This window comes from Physeter macrocephalus, chromosome 20, assembly GCF_002837175.3.
Source record: "Physeter macrocephalus isolate SW-GA chromosome 20, ASM283717v5, whole genome shotgun sequence".
Lineage (NCBI taxonomy): Eukaryota > Metazoa > Chordata > Mammalia > Artiodactyla > Physeteridae > Physeter > Physeter macrocephalus.
Genome location: NC_041233.1, coordinates 109148617 through 109170122, shown reverse-complemented (window position 1 = coordinate 109170122; position 21506 = coordinate 109148617). Strand labels below are relative to the sequence as shown.

The 21506-nt window shown below is 41.7% G+C and overlaps 1 long non-coding RNA gene across 2 annotated transcripts in view; it reads left to right on the top strand.

Annotated features, from left to right (window-relative positions):
* The window catches only part of LOC114484616 (uncharacterized), a 25857-nt gene extending 5868 nt beyond the window's left edge, over window positions 1-19989 (top strand). Inside the window, exons 2-3 of one of the 2 annotated variants that reach the window (XR_008616104.1) lie at window positions 17215-17346; window positions 18313-19989. This is a non-coding gene — a long non-coding RNA (uncharacterized lncRNA). Of the gene's footprint in view, window positions 1-17214; window positions 17347-18309 lie in introns of both variants that reach the window. The other variant, XR_008616103.1, reaches the window with a different exon arrangement.
* Window positions 19990-21506: the final 1517 nt, after the last annotated feature.

The window sequence follows — 21506 nt, the reverse complement described above, 5'->3', positions numbered from 1 at the left end:
TCCTTTGTCAGTTGTTTCGTTTGCAAATATTTTCTCCCATTCTGAGGGTTGTCTTTTGGTCTTGTTTATGGTATCCTTTGCTGTGCAAAAGGTTTTAAGTTTCATTAGGTCCCATTTGTTTATTTTTGTTTTTATTTCCATTTCTCTAGGAGATGGGTCAAAGAGGATCTTGCTGTGATTTATGTCATAGAGTGTTCTGCCTATGTTTTCCTCTAAGAGGTTGATAGTATCTGGTCTTACATTTAGGTCTTTAACCCATTTTGAGTTTATTCTTGTGTGTGGTGTTAGGGATTGTTCTAATTTCATACTTTTACATGTAGCTGTCCAGTTTTCCCAGCACCACTTATTGAAGAGGCTGTCTTTTCTCCACTGTATATCCTTCCCTCCTTTATCAAAGATAAGGTGACCATATGTGTGTGGGTTTATCTCTGGGCTTTCTATCCTGTTCCATTGATCTATATTTCTGTTTTTGTGCCAGTACCATACTGTCTTGATTACTGTAGCCTTGTAGTATAATTTAAAAATACCGTTATTGAGACAAAGCCATTACAGGGCTTCGCTGGTGGCGCAGTGGTTGAGAATCTGCCTGCTAATGCAGGGGACACGGGTTCGAGCCCTGGTCTGGGAGGATCCCACATGCCGTGGAGCAACTAGGCCCATGAGCCACAACTACTGAGCCTGCGCGTCTGGAGCCTGTGCTCCGCAACAAGAGAGGCCACGATAGTGAGAGGCCCGTGCACCGCGATGAAGAGTGGCCCCCGCTTGCCACAACTAGAGAAAGCCCTCGCACAGAAACGAAGACCCAACACAGCAAAAATAAATAAATTAATTAATAAATGTTTAAAAAAGGCATTACATTATGATAAAGGGGTCAATTCAAAAAGAGGATAGAATGGCTGTACATATTTATGCACTGAACACAGGAGCACCTCAGTAATATAAAGCAAATATTAACAGACCTAAGGAGTGAAATACACATCAATATAATAACAGTAGGTGACTTTAATGCCCCACTTTCATCAATGGATAGAACATATAGACAGAGTCAACAAGAAAATTGTGGCCTTAAATGAAACATTAGGCCAGGTGGATTTGATAGATTTGTACAGAACATTTCATCCAAATGCAACAGAATACACATTCTTCTAAAGGGCATTTGGAACTTTCTCAAGAATAAACCATATTTTGGTACACAAGTTTCAATAAATTTAAGAAGACTGGAATAGATGCTTGTTATAATTTCAATCACAAGGGTATGAAACTAGAAATAAACTACCAGAAGAAAGCTGGAAAAGTCACAAATGTGTGGAAACTGAACAATATGGTACTGAACAGCTACTGGGTCAATGAAGAAACCAAAGGAGAAATCAAAAATTACTGGAAGACAAAAATGAAAATATGACATATCAAAATCTATGCAATGCAGCAAAAGCTATAGTAAGAGGTAAGTTTATAGCAATACAAACTAGAAAGGAATTAGGAAAAGAACAAATGAAACCCAAGGTTAGTAGAAGAAAAGAAATAAACATCAGAGGGAAAATAAATGAAATAGAGACTAAAAAGACAATAGAAAAGATCAATGAAACCAAGAGCTGGTTCTTTGAATAATATAAATAGTATAATAATATAAATAGTATGGACAAACCTGTAGCTAGATTCACCAAGAAAAAACGAGGTCTCAGTTGATACCACAGAAAAGACCATGAGAGATTGCTTTGAAGAATTATACTCCATCAAATTGGACACCCTAGAAGAAATGGACAAATTTCTAGAAACATACAACCTACCATTACTGACTCGAAGAAACAAAATCTGAACAGATTGATTACTAGTAAGGAGATTGAGTCAGTAATCAAAAACCTCCCAACAAACAAAAGTCCAGGACCAGAAGGTCCTAGTGAAGTGTACAAAACATTTAAAGGAGAATTAATACCAATCCTCAAACTCTACAAAAAAATAGAAGAGGAGGGAACACTTCTAAACTCATTTTACCAGCTAGCGCTACCCTGATAGCAAAAAACAGACAAGTACTGATTAATATAGATGCAAAAATCTTCAACAAAATGTTAGCAAATCAATTTCATCAATACATTAAAAAGACATACACCATGATCAAGTGGGATTTATTCCAGGGATGCAAGGATGTTTCAACATCCACAAAATCAATGTGATAGGCCACATTAACAAACTGAAGAGCAAAACCCATATGATTAGTAGATGCAGAAAAGCATTTAACAAGATTGAACACCAATCTATGATAAAAACTCAAAATGGGTACAGAAATAACACACCTCAACATAATAAAGGCCATATATAACAAGCCCACAGCTAATATCATACTCAATGGTGAAAAGCTGAAAGCTTTTAAGATCAGGAACAGACAAGAGTACCCACTCTCACCACTTTTATTCAGTGTAGTATTGGAAGTCCTAGCCAGAGCAATTAAGCAAGAAAAAAAGCATCCAACATGGAAAAGAAGTCAAATGTCACTATTTGCAGATGACATATTATATATAGAAAACCCTGAGGACTCAAAAAAACTGTTAGAATAAATATATTCAGTAAAGTTGCAGGATACAAAAATCCATATACAAATATCTGTTCCATTTCTACACATTAACAAACAATAAAAAATAATCCCATTTACAATTGAATCATAAAGAATGTCTAGAAATAAATTTAACCAAGGTGGTAAAGGACCTAGACAGTGAAAAACTAAGACATTGGTGAAAGAAATTGAAAACAAATAAATGGAAATTATTCTGTGCTCAGGGATTGAGAGAATATTGTTCAAAAATGTCCATACAACCCAAAGTAATATGCAAATTCAGTTGATTCCTATCAAAATCCCAATGGCTTTCTTTATAAAAACAGAAATAGAACAAACAATCCTAAAATTTGTGTGGAACCACAGAAGATCCTGAATAGCCGAAGTAATCTTAAGCTGGAGGCTTGGAACTTGGAACTAGAAGTTTGTACCTTTTCTCCATTTTCCCACCCCAGCCCCTGGCAACCACCATTCTATCTCTGCTTCTGTGAGTTAGTTGTTTTCCGTTTAGAACACTATATGAAGGTTAAATTGTGCAACTAGTAGCAGGCCATGAAGAGGAAAAGGCCATAAAATGCAGACTTAGTTGAGCCACAAGCACTTTCCAGTAGGAAGTCTGTGTCTGGAGGGGGCTGTCCCTGCTTGTCTCACAGGCCTTCATAACAACGGACGGTCTGCAGGTGACTTGGAGGAGCACTGACAGCTGCCCAGGACCACAGGACTTCCACCCTTCCATCCCTCACGATGCCCTGCAGTGCCCAAGGACATCCTGCCTTGCACAGGACTCACTCCTCAGGCACCTGGAACGGGTTGAGGAGCTGATTCTTCCCTCAGCCTCCTCTCATCTTCCTCTCCTGCTTCTCTCTGGTCTCTTGGTTCTGTCTGGCAGTATTTCAGGCGCAGAAAGGCTGCCCTGGTGTGGGTGTCCACGTGGAAATGGGCCCAGGTGGACCCAGTGACACCCAATCCTTTTCAGCTCATCGTAAATTTAGAGCCAGGCGTTTACACACCAACTCGTCAGCAACGTGTATGATTTTATGTTTCCAATTTATTTTACGGGACACTATGGGTCAAAATACAAAGAGAGTTAAGTCCTACCTATTATGATTGTTTCATTAAGGGAAAAAGTCATACATTTTTGGAGCCAATTCAAGTAAGCAACACGGTAAAAATGTTCTGCGTTTCCTGACCAACTGTTTCCTTGCTTTAATTCAGCCATAAGAAAGAAGGAAGCCTCGCCATTTGTGACCACATGGATGGTTCTTTAGTGTATTATTCTAAGTGAAATAAGTCGGACAGAGGAAGGTCTCACTTACATGAGGAATCTTTTAAAATTTTAGCTCATAGGGACTTCCCTGGTGGTGCAGTGGTTGGGAATCTGCCTGCCAATGCAGGGGACGTGGGTTCAAGCTCTGATCCAGGAGGATCCCACATGTCACAGAACAACTAAGCCCATGCACCACAACTAATGAGCCTGTGCTCTACAGCCCTCAAGCCACAACTACTAAAGCCCGTGCGCCTAGAGCCCGTACTCTGCAACGAGAAGCCACTGCAATGAGAAGCCCGTGCACCACAAGGAAGAGTAGCCCCCACTTGCCGCAACTAGACCTGGAGAGTAAACAACCCCAGAATCGTGGGTCAGGTGAAGGGTCATATTAAAAATCTCCCACTGGCCTTTGCCACAAAATGCAGAGCTCTCTCAGAGAATGAGGAGGTGGAAGATCACCGCGGATGTGAAGAGGGCCCAACTTTCAGAAAGCCTTGAATCATACAAGAGGAGTATGCATATTCTGATTCTCACAATCACAAAGCACTACCCCTTTCTGATCCATTTAAAAAGATTTCTCCCGAAATTTCCACTCTTTGTATCAGATTACATCGTCTCATAAAGACCTGGGAGAAAGACAGCTGACAGTAGTCTCATTTCAAAGTGTGATAAGTTACGGTTTTGGTATAAATAATTTATGGACTTAAAATAACGTGAGCGTTAGAAGACATACACTCTGCAACCGTCTGTTATTGTTCAAGTATGTTACAGTTGTGGGGGAACTAACCACTGAAAATTAACAGAAGCCCGGGGGTGGACGCCCCACTTCCCTTTCTCTCACGGTCAGACCCGCACGGCCTGCACCCTCATCCCCCCAGAAGGGCCCGACAGTTCGCGTATTCCCGTCATGAGTGTCCACGTGTTTCCCTCTCTCCGAATCTATGTAGGGGTTCCTCCCTCAAAGCAAGCCTGAATCCATAGCAAACACCACAGCATTCTATGACTATCCATCCAAACTCTCAACGACGGTTGTTCTTGGGTTTTGTTTTTGAAGAGTCAGTCCTGCTGAAATACTACCTGGGAAAGTAGAGAATAAACCACGCAGGATCATCCAGGAAATCAAGGGGTTCTGCTGCAGTTTAAGGAAGTCGTCAGGGAGACGCGCCTACAGCCCCTTCAGCTCTTGGCATGGACAGGGAGCGTTCTCCTCAGGGCGACGCGGTCCCATGTCATCTGGAAGTTGGCGGCACGCTCTGGTGAGTCATTGGAGAAGGAAAAGCTTTCCTCACCGAGGACGCCGTGATGTCAGCAGGCAGAATGCGCACGCGCCCCAGGAGGGTCCCCACAGGAGGGTTCACACCGCCTGCAGTCTGAGGGGCCAGGGGGCAGTAGAAGACGCGCGGAGCTCGCTGTTCGGTGCTTCCTGGCGCCCTCTCCTAGTCTCTGAGTAACTGAAATCCAGTGTCGGATTATTCAAGGCCACGATTTTGAAAGTTAACACCAAATGGAGCCTACCACACCGTGCTTTGATTGGAATGGATAGAGGTAACAAGAAGCAAAGTATGTCAACTGCATTCCCATACACTAATACTTAATGATTGGAATTGGAAAGAAAAACAGTGCAATTTTCAATGCATCCCCCCAAATAATCCTCAAGTATAACTCCAACAAAATATGTACAAGTCTGTGTGTAGAAAAAAAACATTGTTAAAAAAAAACAAAGAAAATGTAAATCAGGGGAGAGGTATCCCTTGATCATAATTGAAAGACACAATATTGTTATGATGTTAATTCTTCCCAACTTGATCTATAAATTTGGTGCAATCCCAATACAAATCAAGCTGTTTTGAAGCTATCAGCTAACTCTATTAAAACTAGGAGTAGACTAGGTAATATTGAAGAACAAAGTTGATGAACCACACTTCCTAATCCAAACTTTATTATAAATCTTCAGTAAACAAGAGTGCCTGACATTGGAGAAATAATAGATACATAAAAAGAACAGAACAGAGAGTGTACAAACAGACCCAGGAAAATACAGTCAAATGATCATAGTAAAAGAAGAAAAGGCAACTCAATGGGAAATACAGTCTCTCAACAAAAGATGATGGCACAAATGGATGACCATATGCAATGAAATGAACAAAGACACAAAACTTATATGTATGTTCACTCAAAATAGTTCATATATTTAAACGTAAAATTTAAAACAAAAAGTGATTTAAGAAAACAAAATATACATGAATTTTAATATACATTAATTAGCTTAATGTACAAAATCAAAACAACAATCTATGAGAAAAAAATTGATAATATGGACCTTATTAAATTAAAATTTTTCATTCTACAAAAGAAACAATTCAAGCAATGAAAACACAAGTCCCAGACTGGGAGAAAATATTTGCAAAACATAAATGTTTAGGACTTGTACCCAAAATATACAAGGAACTTGTAAAACTCAACATAGAGAAAACAAACTACCCAATTAAAAAATGGTTGAGTATCTGAACAGAAAGGTCATCATGCAAGATATACAGATAGGAAACAAACATACAAAAACATGCTCAATATTCCTTGTCGTTAGGAAACAGCCAATTAAAAGAGCAACGAGATACCCTGCACACTTATTACAATAGCTAACACTGAAAAAACTGATAATGTGAGTCACAAAGGAGGATGGGGAACACCAGGAAATTTGATTCATTGCTGGTGGCAATGCATAATGTACAGCCACTTTGGAAGACATTTTGGTAGGTTCCTAGAAACGTAAGCATGGTCTCAGCATATGATGCATCATTTGTGTCCCTGTATATTTGCCCAACTGGTTTGAAAATTTGTGTCCACAGAATAAACAGCATGCAGTATATCCAGCAGCTTTATGCACAATGACCAAAATCTATGAGGAGCCAAGATGCCCTTCAGTAGGCAAATGTATAACCAAACTATGGCACAGTGGGTAGAGATACTTGAGGACAGACATGGAAAGCAAGCAGAGGGGGTTGGAGACATGGGAAGCCTAGATAGATGGGCTATGGCAAGACATATTTCCCTCCACACCACACTGGTCACGCAGTTGGCTTAAGCTCCTCCTAGTGCCCAACTTCCCCTTACCACTTACCCCCTTTACCATGTGAAAGAAAATCCTTTTTTTTTATTTGAATTTGAGATGCTTGCTGATCTCTGCAATCAGATAGTTCTCTCTCTCTAAAGAAAAATAGCTTTTCTTTCTTTCTTTCCTTTTTTTGGGCCGTGCAGCACAGCTTGCGAGATCTTAGTTCCCTGACCAGGGATTGAACCTGAGGAGCCATGACAGTGAAAGTGAGGGGTCCTAACCACTGGACCACCATGGAATTCCTGCAATAACCTTTCTTTCTAATTAAAGTCTCTCCCTATATAAGTCTGGATTTGATTTTACTTGACAATAATCAGAATGGTATAAATATAAATAATTATAATACTGATAATAAATAATAGGTATATGATATCAGTCTATATATATTCGTGATTGTTTTTAGTTGCTGATCTCTTAATTCCAAATGCATTTTTAAAATCCTTCATATATACTCTCCTCCCCTCACAATTACAGTTTTTGATATCATATACCTCCTAAAATGAAGGAAACAAAAGCAAAAGTAAACAAATGGGATCTAAGTAAACTTAAAAGCTTTTGCAAGCAAAGGAAACCATCGACAAAATGAAAGACAACCTACTGAGTGGGAGAAAACATTTGCAAATAATATGTCTGATAAGGGGTTAATATTCAACATATATGAACAGCTCATGCAACTCAACATCAAAAAAATACCTAACTTGATTAAAAAGTGGGCAGAAGACCTGAATAGACATTTTTCCAAAGAAGACATACAGATAGCCATCAGGCACAAGAAAAGCTGCTCAACATCGCTAATCATCAGGGAAATGCAAATCAAAACCACAATGAGATGTCACCTCACACCTGTCAAAATGGTTTTCATCTAAAGGAACACAAATAACAAATGTTGGCGAGGATGTGGAGAAAAGGGAACCCTAGTACACTGTTGGTAGGGATGTAAATTTGTGCAGCCACTGTGGAAAACAGTATGGCAGTTTCTCAGAACACTAAAAATATGACTACCATATGACCCGGCAATTCCACTCTAGTGTATATGTCCAAAAAAACCAAAAACACTAATTTGAAAAGATACATGCACACTAATGTTCATAGCAGCGCTATTTACAATAGCCAAGATATGGAAGCAACCTCAGTGTCCATCAACAGATGAATGGATAAATAAGATGTGGTACATATATGCGATGGAATAAAACTCAGCCAAAAAAAAGAATGAAATAGTGCAGTTTGCAGCTACATGGATGGACCTAGAGATTATCATACTAAGTGAAGTAAGTCAGGTAGAAAAAGACAAATATGATATGATATCACTTGTATGTGGAATCTAAAAAATAATACAGATCAATTTATTTACAAAGCAGAAACATCCTCAGACATAGAAAACAAACTTATGGTTACCAAAGGGGAAAGGGGAGGGGGAGTGATAAATTAGGAGTATGGGATTAAATTAGGAGTAGAGGACCCACACCACTATAGTATATGTAAAATAGATAAACAACAAGGATTTACTGTATAGCACAGGGAACTATATTCAATATCTTGTAATGACCTATAATGGAAAAGAATGTGAAGCTGTACACCTGAAACTAACACAGTATTGTAAATTAAGTATAGTCAAATTAAGAAAAAAGAAATTTTAAAGAAAAGAGAAGACACTCCCTACACAGTCATCAGAGACTTATCCCCAAAGATTGGATAGGGAGTTGTAATGTTTGTGCGGACTGGGAGGATTGCTATGGGAAATCAAACCTAAAGTGCCTTTGGCTGGGTGTATTTGGAACAGGAGATCACAAATGGCTTATAGTCCTAGGAGGTCTGAGAAAGTCGTGCAGTTATCCCCTGGAGCCAGATTCCTCTTGTTCACTCTCAGCACTGGTTGGACAGCCTCAGTGGAGAGAATGTCCCACATATATGGCTCAGGGTGGACTAGAGGATTCTATGTGCCCAGGGGGTGTCCAGTCACCTAACCTCCCTCTGCTTCCACAGGGTCAGGGTCCAAGACAGAGGAGGAAGAGAATTGAGGGGAACAGTTTGCACAAGATGGAGCACTGAGAGCTGTGGCAGGCATTTGCCCAGGGTCTGGGTGGTTTAGGTGGGACTCACAAGTTCATCTGAACTAGGAGAGAGGGTGAAAGGGGAGGGGTCGCCAGTACAAGCATCAAGAAGGCAAAGCTGAGGAAGGACAGAAAAGCCATGGGACCCCAGTTTTCCAATTTCCAGACCCACATCTCATAAACATCAGTCCTTCACGAGGATGTGGCCCTAATCACTGGGAACATGCAATGTGCTCTAAGAGAAAGAAGGGGAGGGCTTTCCTTGCCTATGGTCACAAGGAAGACGACTATGACTATTATTGCTAATGAATAATATATGAACACCTCCATTTGAGAGATAAAAATGTGGAAAACACAGAGGTTTGTATGCTCATTAGCCTACAGTGATCAGAAGTTCAGTTCACTCCATGATTCCAAATCATGATTGCAAATCCAAGTCAAACCTCTGCATACACTCATCCTGAATCATTCTGACTCCCTCCACCACGTGGGGTCTCCAGCAATATCACTCCCTCAACTCTGACTTTTAGATGGAAAACTATTTTATTATCCCTTTACACAAACACAGCTAAATTACATGAACACACCGTAATTACACAGCTAATAAACCTACTCAGGACTGTTCTTCCCTGGGACACACTCTGTTCACCTTGATTGAACTTACAAGACAAAAAGTTAAATGTCTCAAAATGATGGAGAACAAAAAGATAAGACCATTTAGGAGGATTATTTGAAAATAAGATTCTTCATTTATTCACTCATATATAATTGGATTTCATTTTAGTTCAGTTGTATAAATTGTAGTTTTTCATAAAACCTTGGTCCAAATGCCAGTTTAGATTGGGGAGAAGAAAGTTATATCACTTAGGAAAAGTAACCATTATCTTTTCCTAATCTTCAACAGACACAATACAACATGTATAGCTGCTGCAACATGGTACACATCCCATGTACTGGAAAAATGCTAAGATATAATTACACTTCTGAACACTTGGTCAAGGCTTTACATGCTATTATCTCCCTAAGTTTCTAAAACATTATAAATTGTTTGCCATCATCTGCAACATGACAGGAAGTTTTAGGAAATCTTTGTGCATGATTTTAATTCCTAATCCCTGGCTATTTAGACACGATGACAGAATATCAAAATCACTAAAAATGGTGGGACACTTGAAATCAAACAAAGGATCCTGGCTCAATTAATGTCCTGGGATGAAGGCTGTGTGACATCCACGGGCCTGCGGCAGTAGGGGCAGGTGAAGGACCTGGTCAACCACTCATTGATGCAGTTCAGGTGATAGAAGTGCTCGCAGGGCAGAGATCTGATGGAGTCCCCCCACACAAACTCTAACCAACAAATCACACACTCCTCCTGGATCTTTTCTTCAAATCCATTTGTTCCATACACTCCTTGAGGCAGGTGCTCTTTAAGGCTGATTCTTTGAGCTAACCTCACTTGTTCCTCTTCCGTCAGCTGTGCTGCTTGCTGAAGCAGGCTGGGTGTTGGAAGATGGATGGGATTTGGAACTTGTTCCGGATGTGGTTCCTGATCCCAGCGTCTCCTCCTGCTTGGGCCCACCCAGTGGGATGGAGACTCAGGAACAGAGCTGTCGTCCAAGATGCTGGATTTGAGGCAGTTCCCCATCTTTCAGGCCTGGGTGTGAGATCTGTGCACCCTTCTGATGGTCCTCTCTGCAGGAGTTTCAACACATCTCCTGTTCCTAGGTCTAGAGAAAAAGAAAAAGAAAAGTTTAATTAAATTAGATCCCTGTTTGCAGAGTTCCATAGAGAGGCTTCATGGAGCCTCACGATAACCCTGCTGATTTTGAATCCTTTACTGAGGGAACCAATGTTGTGAACAGGGGTTTACAGAGCTTTAGTAACGTAACAAAATTGCACGGCTTGGAAATGGGTCATGTGGCCTTTCAATTTTGGTCTGTTTCCCAAACTCAAATTTCTCAGCAGGATTGTCGTGAGGAGTACACGCCACACCTAGGTTTCACCAGGAATCATCACCTCTCAGGGAAGGACTCAGAGGCCCCACCCTGGAATCCCAGCCTCTCCCCTTTCAGCTCATCTCACAGAATCACTCCCCACCCAGGTTCTCCTACCACCTGGGAACCTGCCGTCCACCGATCCACTTTGTGTTCAGGCCGACCTTCCTCGCTGTACCTGCCTGTTTAATCCACATTTACTCACTTCAGTAGAAAGATCAGTGATTCTCATGTCTGTCTGAACTTTTACCACCTCTGCTGATCAAGACACTGATCCAGGGATTATAGAATCCTGACCTACCAACTCTAATTGCATAGTCATGTGCTACTAAAATTAAATATGTCTTAGGACATTACCTCCCCTACCAAAATGAAGATATAAATTAGACTCCTCTATTTGGCATTGTTAATTAATGGTTCTACCAGACATTTAGGGGTTGATCTTTTACATGCCCTCAGAGAACCACACAAATACAATTAGGTATTACTCTCATCCCTACACGGAGACCTATTAGCATTCTTCATCCACACATACACTCTCACACCATACACAGTTTCTTTCGGTCTTGGTTTAAATGTTAACTCCTCAAAGATCCCTTTTCTAAATCTCAACCACAGTTAGCCTTCCTCTTTCCCTCCCCTTTGTGTTAAATATAATTCTACTATTCATTTAGGCAACTCATTTATTTACTGTGCTCTCCACTGGTATAACTGCAAAAAAATATTACCTGAATTCTAAGGTTAGGTACAATTCCCTGTGACCACGACGTAGAAATTATTAATCTAGAAAACTTCCATGTCCATAACAACTGAACCAACCCTCAAGGGGCCTACCCCAAATTCTTGTAGACAGATTATGTGATCATTTTTCAATTACAATTCATTTTTAAAATAAATGACATTTGTCCCTTCTTGTGAAAATTATCTTCATTATTTACCAGAAATCAAATGGATGGAAAATCCAATGAAGCCAGGTCTTTCCTGAGGTTGCTGTCACCACACTCCAGAGCTCAGAACTTCTCTACACAAAACACTGCTCTGATGTGAGTTCTCTTTTTATGCAGTTGATAACCTCATCAATCATATAACCTCATAAACTATAATCCCATCAGCCATCTAACCTCTCTCACCATGTAACCCAAAGGACACATCCTAAATAACTTGAGTGTCTGTCAAGATAAATCCAGTCAAGCATTCCCAGTAACAAAATATATCCCCCTGCTTAGGTAAATCATGTAGATACAACTTTTAAAAACTGACCAAGTCCTTTACTTCTCTACTTCTTCTAAAGGTCTCAGAAGCAAACTTCCTGTTCTTTCCCAGAGGTTTCACTGTTTTTGAGGTTTTTCATTGTTATCATTACTACAGCACAGAATCTGCAGCAAGAGGATCCATACTGTTCTCTATTTCCTTTTTTCAAACTATTTGTTCCAGCTTTATTGAGGTGTGATTGACAAACACTGTATATACTAAAAGTGTACAATGTGATGTTCTGATATACATACACATTGTGAAATGATTCCCTTAATCAAGCTAATTAACCTACCCATCACCTCACATATTTACTGTTTTTTGTGTGTGGAGATCTACTCATTTAGCAAATTTCAAGTATACAGTATTTTAAACTATAATCACTATGCTCTACATTAGACCTCCAAAAGTTATTCATCTTACAACTAAAAAAACCCCACATTTCCTCCACCTCAAGCCCATGAAAAGTTCCACTTTTTTAGATTCCACATGTAAGTGATATTATGCAGTATTTGTCTTTCTGTGTCTGGCTTATTTCACTCAGCATAACATCAGCTATGTTCATCCACATTGTTGAAATGGCAATATTTCCTTCTTTTGAAAGTCTGAATAATATTGTGAATGTATGCATGCATGTACACAACATCAGAATGTATACATCTCTAAATGAATGTTAACTCATTAGAAGACTAAACCACACTGAAAGTCAACAAATTCATTTTACTGGATCTATTAAATCCAGTGGTAACTGGTCAAATGAAATACCTAGCTGACCTTAAATTGTGTTAAAAAATCATTCCTTCCAAATAGAAATCTACTTAAAATGTATTTATGTTTGACACGAATTACGTTTTGGTAAATCACTGAGGTTGGTGAGTGGGAAATTTGCTATATTTGGTAAATTGATTTGTGGCAAATTCATTTTCTGTGAACTTGTACACAATATAACATACACTAGTTCTGATGGAAGATGTCTGCACCAATACACTTTTAAAAAATAGAATCAAGTTATTAAAGGACTACTTTATTTATTCTTATCAAAATCATAATCTGTAACAATCAGAAACATATAAACATAAAGATAGCAATGTATGTGATTTGATTTATTTGTTTGTGCTCTACCCAATTCTACTTGTAGCTCCCTAACCCGTTTTAAAGCAAGGCACCTTGCTCATGGTCATACTGTATTCCATCTAAATGTTGATTTTATTGATATTCTTCCATGGATAATGTCCTACTGTTACTCTAAAATTACCATAGACTTGGTGACTTAAAGTAACACAAAATTAGTCTCTTACAACTCTGTACCCGGAGGTCCTAAATCACTTTTGCTACATCAAAACCAAGGTGTAAGTAGGCCCATGCTACATCTGGAGGTTCTATGACAGAAAGAGATCACTTGGAGGCAGCAGAACCCCCTTTCATTGAGCTAATGATTTCTGTCAAACAGGAGAAATAATGTAGGGAAACTATCAAATTTAATGTAGATATTCATTAATTGAGGTTTAAACTAAATTAAATTAATGGTTTGCCAATGATGTATTTTTTGTTTATTGTAAATATTGCTTATTTCAAGAATGATGTTCTAGACTAGCTGGTCATGTTGATTTCTTGTGTAATCCAACTAAGTCATAGTAACAATATTAATTTTTCTTATTTAAAAAATGAAATGGACTATTATTTATATGTAGTCATTATTCTGAAATGCTGACTTTGAAATAAGTAAAAGCAAGATAGGGCATAAATATTCATCTGAAAAACAATCTGTCATTCGAGACAACTCTTATTTTTGTTCATTTAAATGTCTGTAATGTATATCGTAACAGTTGGTTTTTCTTTTTTGTAATACAAGTGCCTGAGTTAAGCTTTGATTGTTGAGGCATCCACTTCAAATAGGCAACCACTTCAAAGCTGGACCTACGGTGACTTAGAATATTTTCCAGGGGCTCAGACAGGCAAGATGCCCTCCCTGAGGTTCTCCTGAGGAAAAAAAAAAAAAAGGCCAGTCCAGGCATCTGGCAGTGTATTTGGAAAGTTTCTGGAAGTTCCCTGGGGGAAGTGACTGTGGAGCTAACCTGGGAGCCAGAGAGCAGCGGTGTGTGCTTTGGGAACCCTCTGTCATCTTCAGGAAATCAGACAGTTCTTCACGGATCAAGAAACTATTCAATGTTTTATAACAACAACAACAATAATGATAAGGAATTATTGTAATAATATTCAGGACATGGGCAATCTTGAGAACTCCCATGCCAACCCCTGGAAGAGATCCCTATAGGGCAGACATAGAGAGACCCTGTTTTAGAACCAACCAGCCACAGGAACCTCATGGAATTTCAGGGGGTGAGCCAATTTTCTGGTGGCCTGGGTCCCTGCAAAGAAGGCAGGGCACAGATCCACCTGCTGCTCCAAGGTCCCCTCTACTAGGCATTTTAAGTCCTCATGATGGCCTGGTTGCCTTTCTTGTTCTTTACCTAGCCTCTTCAGGTCCAGAAATTTCAGTTCACATATCTCAGCCAGTGCTCCTCATCCAGCAGGGGCGACAGTAGCAGCCTGAGCTGTTACTGAGTTCACTGAGTGATTGAGAAACTTTGATGGTAGGTCACATGACAGGTTGTCCCCTCCTTGCCATCCACTCCCGCCTCAGCCTTTCTTGGACACCGAAGGAGATGTAGAACATTCCCAGAGGTTCAGGAGGGCCTAGGATGCCTCCCTTGAGCCTCAATTGTTTTAAAAGCCAAATTTCCAGCCTCTGTGCTGACTTTTAGAATTCTGAGGAGGCTCATGTGGGCAAGGATGCCCTCTGCAGCTTTTCCAGGAAGGTAACAGCACCTCCTGTGCCTTTGAGTTGTCTTAGAAAATTATGTGAAGGCTCTGGCTAGTCTAAGACAGCCTTCTGGGTCCTTAAGGCCAGCAAAACAGTTTGGGGGCCCTCAATAAGACTTGTAAAATTTTCCAGATGCCCAGGCAGGGTTTGCCTCTGGAAGGAGACTTCTCATATTTCAAAAGGCTCATCTGACAAACAGGCCTCAAGGGCTACTGCAGGGGGACTTCCCTGCTGGCACAGTGGTTGGGAGTCCGCCTGCAAATGCAGGGGACATGTGTTCAATCCCTGGTCCAGGAAGATCCCACATGCCATGGAACAACTAAGCCCATGTGCTACAACTGCTGAGCCTGCGCTCTGGAGCCCGTGAGCCACAACTACTGAGCCTGCGTGCCACAATTACTGAAGCCCGTGCACCTGGAGCCCCTGCTCCACAACAAGAGAAGCCGCTGCAATGAGAGGCCCGTGTACTGTGACGAAGAGTAGCCCCCGCTCAGTGCAACTAGAGAGAGCCCATGCACAGCAACGAAGACCCAATGCAACCAAAAATAAATTAATTTAAAAAATACTATTAGGGCTTCCCTGGTGGCGCGGTGGTTGAGAGTCCGCCTGCCGATGCAGGGGATACGGGTTTGTGCCCCGGTCTGGGAGGATCCCACATGCCGCGGAGCGGGTGGGCCCATGAGCCATGGCCGCTGAGCCTGCGCGTCCGGAGCCTGTGCTCCGCAACGGGAGAGGCCACAGCAGTGAGAGGCCTGCGTACTGCAAAAAAAAAAAAAATACCATTAAAAAAAAAACTGATGAACGTGCTTTCACTTAAAAAAAAAAAGGCTACTGCAGGAACCTGGGAGAACTGTGAATGTGTAGGTATGTTGAGGGACCTTCCCTTATCTTCAGTCAACCTGACACCTAGGTGAAAAGAGACTCTGCTCAGTGCTGTATAACTACCACCACAAAAATAATGCATAATAAAAAACCATAATAATAAAAAGCATAATGAGTAACAACATTGATAATGGTTATCCTAATTACAATAAAAGTAGTAACTATAAAAATGATAATAATTAGAAACCTAGGGAGATTGTAGAATAGAATACAGACTCTCCTACCTAAGTGACCAGATACTGTTATTGGACCTCATGGAATATTTTGGAGTTTGAACCCTAGGTCTGCACAATAAAATGTATTTTGAAAGTCATGGATGAGAACAGGAGGGAAGTAAAAACCAAGGAGGGGAATATGGGCCAATGAGGGATCTCCTGTACCAACCCTGGGAAGAGGGATCTCCCCAGCAGAGGTGGAGGATGCAGGTCTGGAGCCTACCAGTCATAGGATTCCCACCAGAGGGACTTCCCTGGTGGTCCAGGGGCTAAGACTCCACACTCCCAATGCAGGGGGCCTGGGTTCGATCCCTGGTCAGGGAACTAGATCCCACATGCCGCAACTAAGTGTCTTCATGCCGCAACTAAAGATCCTGCATGCTGCAACTAAAAGATCCCGCCTGCCGCAACAAGGATCCCACGTGCTGCAACTAAGACCCAGCACAGCCAAATATATAAATAAATAAATACCTTAAAGAAAAGTATTCCCACCAGATATCAGGGTTCAGGTCAATGGGCTGACAAAGCTTGACCCCAGATTTACATCCAGGATACAGTAACCCCACCAGTAACATACATTAAGCCTCCAGTGCTATCTCAGTTCTCAGTGCCTAGCTTTCTTTCTGCCGTCTGATCAACCCAGTCCCCTTGAGGTCCAGACATCTGTGCTCGTATATATCATTCTGGGGCTGTTGGAGGATGTTACTATTGGAGCTCCCAGCTGTTAAGGTGTGACACGAGCAGGCACTAGAGGTTCCTTGTAGCCACATAGAACTTACAAAATTCTCCAATTGATCGTTTTGGTGTATTGCACTCTCCCTGCCTTCCATTTCAGCCCCTGGTTTTTCTGGGCACCCAAGAGGACTTAGAATATTTGTAGAGGCTCTGGCAGGTGTGGCTCATCCTCTGTGCTCCTCAGTTTTCAGCAATGGTACTTTGGACCTCCTGAAGTGACATAGAAAATTCTGACAATGCTCTGTTAGGTTGAGATACCTTCTACAACCTTTTCAGGAAGATAAGAATGGTTTCTGCATCCCTGAGTTGACTTACAAATCTTTGTGGTTCTTTAGCAGGTCAAGGAATACTTCCCTGGGTCTCTTCAGATGGAAAAAGAGATTCCTGGTCCCTGAAGAGCTGTTATAAAGTGAGCAGGGCCTCACTAAGATCAATGGAATCCTCATCTGGAACTCACCTACTCACAGGTTTGTCCCTGCTTCTGGAGCTGGAATTGAAAAATAAGGGTTTTGCTTATTGAAAAGATACCAGGTGGTATGGCAAGGAGCCCGGGAGACTGTGAATGTGTGTCTGTTCGAGAACCCTTGGCAATCATCTTCTGAAAATCAGACATCTTTCTTAAGTAGAGAATCACTAGCCAATGCTATGTAGCTATAACCACACACGAAAATCCATAATAAGAAACTTAATAAATAACTATAGTGATTATTATCCTTATGACATTAATATGAGGAAGTATAATAATACACCTAAGGAGATAAAAGAATACAGACATCTCTAACTGAATAACAAGATAATGACATTGGGCCCATTGGGTAGTTTGAAGTCTTAGTTCTAGGTTTGTGCTAGGAAACTTGCTCTGCAAGGCAAAGACAAACATCAAGAGGGACAAGAAAACCAACCTGAGTAGAGCATGGGAAAACTTGGGAACTTGTGAGACACTTAGGAGAAGAGAACTACCAGAGAGAGGAAAAGAGGCCCTGGTCCAGGGTTTGCCCATCCTTGGACACTGGAGTTAGGCCAACCCCTACAAAGACAGGAACCAGATCCGTACCCAGCAAGGAGAAGCCTCACCTACAATATACCTTATAGGTCCAGCACAGTCTCAGCCCTTGCCATCTGGGTGCCCTTCTACCTTCTGCTCTGATCAGCTCCTTTGAGGTCTGACATCTTGGTTTTCATATCTCAGAGGGGCTGTTGGTAGATCCCATTTTCAATGTGCCCAGGCCAGCAGCGGGTAACACATGCCTATACGAACCTTGCAGGGCTTCTGGAGGACTTAGAAAATTTTACGTTTGTTCCTGCTGGTGTGTTGCTGTCTTCCTGCTTTCCATTCTAGCACCACCTTTTCCGGGACACCCTTGGGGATTTAGCTTAGAGGCACGGGCTCAGAGCAGCCTAAGACAACCTTTTTGCATCTTCATTTCCAGCAGTGGCGATAGCGGTACTCCTGCCTCATCACTGTGTCATAAATTTTGAAACAAAAACAACAACAGAAACAGAGTGTCGTGGGTCTTAATTTCTGGCAATTGAAAGTCTAGAGAAGCACAGAAAAACTTCTCCTTTCTGGAATCCTCTGATGACCACAAGAGTCAAAGAATTTTAAGATCTAATATAGATAGCAACCTGATATTTGAATCACCTGAGGGTTAATAAATGTTCTTTGATCTGCAAATAAAGGGGTCATGAAGGTTTTGTTAAAATAGTATTGATGCTAGGCTCATCCTCAGAACAACTGAAATAATTTCTGGAGTGATGGTATTTCTTACAATTACCTAAGGTTTCCCAATGGGAAAGCAGTGTTGAGAATTATTTAAGTAAATATTGCCTTTTAAGCTCTAATATACATGTAAATCTCTTGGAGATCAGGGGTTCAACACTAGGAAATTATGATTCAGGAAGTTTGGGAGGGACCGATGAAATTTTATTTTATTTTATAAATTTATTTATTTATTTTTGGCTGCGTTAGGTCTTCGTTGCTGCATGAGGGCTTTCTCTAGTTGTGGCGAGCGGGGGCTACTCTATGTTGCGGTGCCGGCTTCTCATTGCGGTGGCTTCTCTTGTGGAGCATGGGCTCTAGGTGCGCGGGCTTAAGTAGTTGTGGCATGCGGGCTCAGCAGTTGTGGATTGTGGGCCCTAGAGCGCAGGCTCAGTAGTTCTGGCACACGGGCTTGGTTGCTCTGCGGCATGTGGGATCTTCCCGGACCAGGGCTTGAACCCGTGTCCCCTGCATTGGCAGGCCGATTCTTAACCACTGCGCCACCAGGGAAGCCCCCCAAATTTTATTTTTAACTTAAAAATGGAAATGCTGGGACACAACATCATTTCTCAGCACAAATAGATTTGATTCTAGCAATATCACCCATTACCTCCCCCTCCCCCAAATTATATTATTTGTTGACCCTTATCAAATTGAGAGAAGAATAGAGAAATCAGCAGTGTCTGAGCAAGACAGTATTTGAGAAACAACATGCATCAATTCACTAAAACAAGCTTTACTGAGCATCTCCTGTGTGCTCTCAGGTTTGTTAGGCTCCACTGTGTACAAGGCACTGTGCTGGGGACCTCAATACATTATGTAATTTAATCCTCAACATCCTGGCAGTTAGTAATATTCATTGCATGCAAGGAAGGAAGAAGTGGAAATGGTGGGGGGTGGAAGGCAAGCAAGGACATCTAGGGGAAATTTCAGAGTTGGTGGAAGAATGATACTGTGCTACAAATTCTGCTGTTCTGAGACCTTGTCACTGGTCCAGGGGTCTAGGGTCTAGAGTCAGTGGAGGAACCAGGTTGCTGCTGCAGATACTGAACCTGCGAGGGGAGAGTGCTAATTGGAGATCCTCCCCACGTGTGCAGCCTGTTGAGCAGGAACCGCATTCAGACAGGTGCTGTGGGGAGCCTGTCTCTGGGGTAGTGTCTGGTTCTGTGGAGGCAAGTTGGTACCCTGTGCACAGGAGTGGGCACTGGAGGGACCTTGAGTAAAGGTGAGGTTACTAAAGACTCTGCTCTCAGGGCCTGTTGATCCCCACACCCCCAGCTGCCCTTGGTCCTCAGTACTCATTCTGACAGGAAGGCATCTTATGAGAAATAGTGGCCTAACATCCAAAACAGGAGAGACTCAGAACCCAGTGCATGCTTTTTGGAATTATGACACTTAAGATGACTCAAAAGCCATCTACCATTCTTTCCTTCATCTGGAAAACTCATTCTTCCTCCAGGAATAGTAGAAGGAAAGGGCTCCTGACTGAGTATGAAGGAGCCAAGTTCAAATATTGACTGTGAACTTCCCTCACAAAGAACTGGACATTATGATCCTTTCTCAGAGGCCCCTGGACAGATGTGGCGGTGGAGAACCAAAGCAATATGGGGTATGTGGGTATTTCTGTGTTGCCCTGTTCATGAAGGTCTGTCTTTGGAAATGACTTGTGATTCCCTATGATGGGAGCTCTGGAACCTCTAAAGTGTGTATCTGAGGCTGGATGTGAAGGTTATCAGCCAATACTCACTGTGTTTATGTGCTTCATTCCCCACTTTCCACTCCTGGATGCCTGTGTTTTCTTCACTTCCAACATTGCATTGTTAGAATATTAAAATAAACATACAATTCATCATGAAAAAAATGAGACAAGAGTTGCTGCATAAGCATCCTGATGATCTCAGCAGAATCTCAGTAGGACAAAAGCCTTGCAAACATTTTCAACACTGGGAAACACCCTATTCACTAACTCCCCTAATGTGCTCATGTCCCCATGAAGGGGAACTGGAATCTCCCTTATTGTATCTATCTAAACCAAACATATGAACTGCTTCATTTCACCAGGGTTCTGTACTTTAACTCACAGCAGACATCTCAAGCCGAGGGTCCCTTACATGTGAGTACCCTCAGGTCACTTGATGGTCACATGTACTAGGACCAGGGGTACCTTGAGGAGGAAAGTTCCCTCGCCACCCCAGGAATGTGGAAATAGGTTCCTTTATGTGCACAGCATTATGTTTTAGAGAGGCCACATCTTTTTCAGGCCATCCGACTCTCACCAAGATGTGTTAGGTATGGCTGAATCTCTCCCTCCAAAGGAGTAGTTCTTTAATGCGGGGGCTTTGCAAAGGAATACCTGGAAAAAAATTTTAATTCTAGTAACAGTAAAGAAAACCAATTAAATTATACTTCAAAGCACTGTCACTTCCTTTTACCCTTCAGCTTTCATTGGACTTAATCCCACATAAGGAAATAGAGTCTCAGAGATGTGGTGGGGTGACACTGTCGTCACTCAGACACCCACTGCATGTAAACATGGACACAGAAGCTTTGACGTGGAAGGCGGGATGGGGAAAAGGACAGTTTGTAGAGGCAGTAGTGCTTGACTCCTATGACAAGAGGGCGTGTCTGAAGTGTCTAACCCCTGGGTCTGTGGGTCCCTGCAGTTGTCACAGGCACTGCACCCCCTTGTCCCGCCCTCAGGGAAAATGCCTCATCCTGAAATGCCCGGAGGCCAGGCAGCAGAGTTCGGGTCATTTCCTTTTCTGCTTAAAAGCACTCCAAGGTCCCTGCCGACCTTTCCACATTTGGTCTCTTTACCGTCTCCTGCCTCGTGCTGTGCCAGGTCCCCACTCAGGACGTGGACTCTCA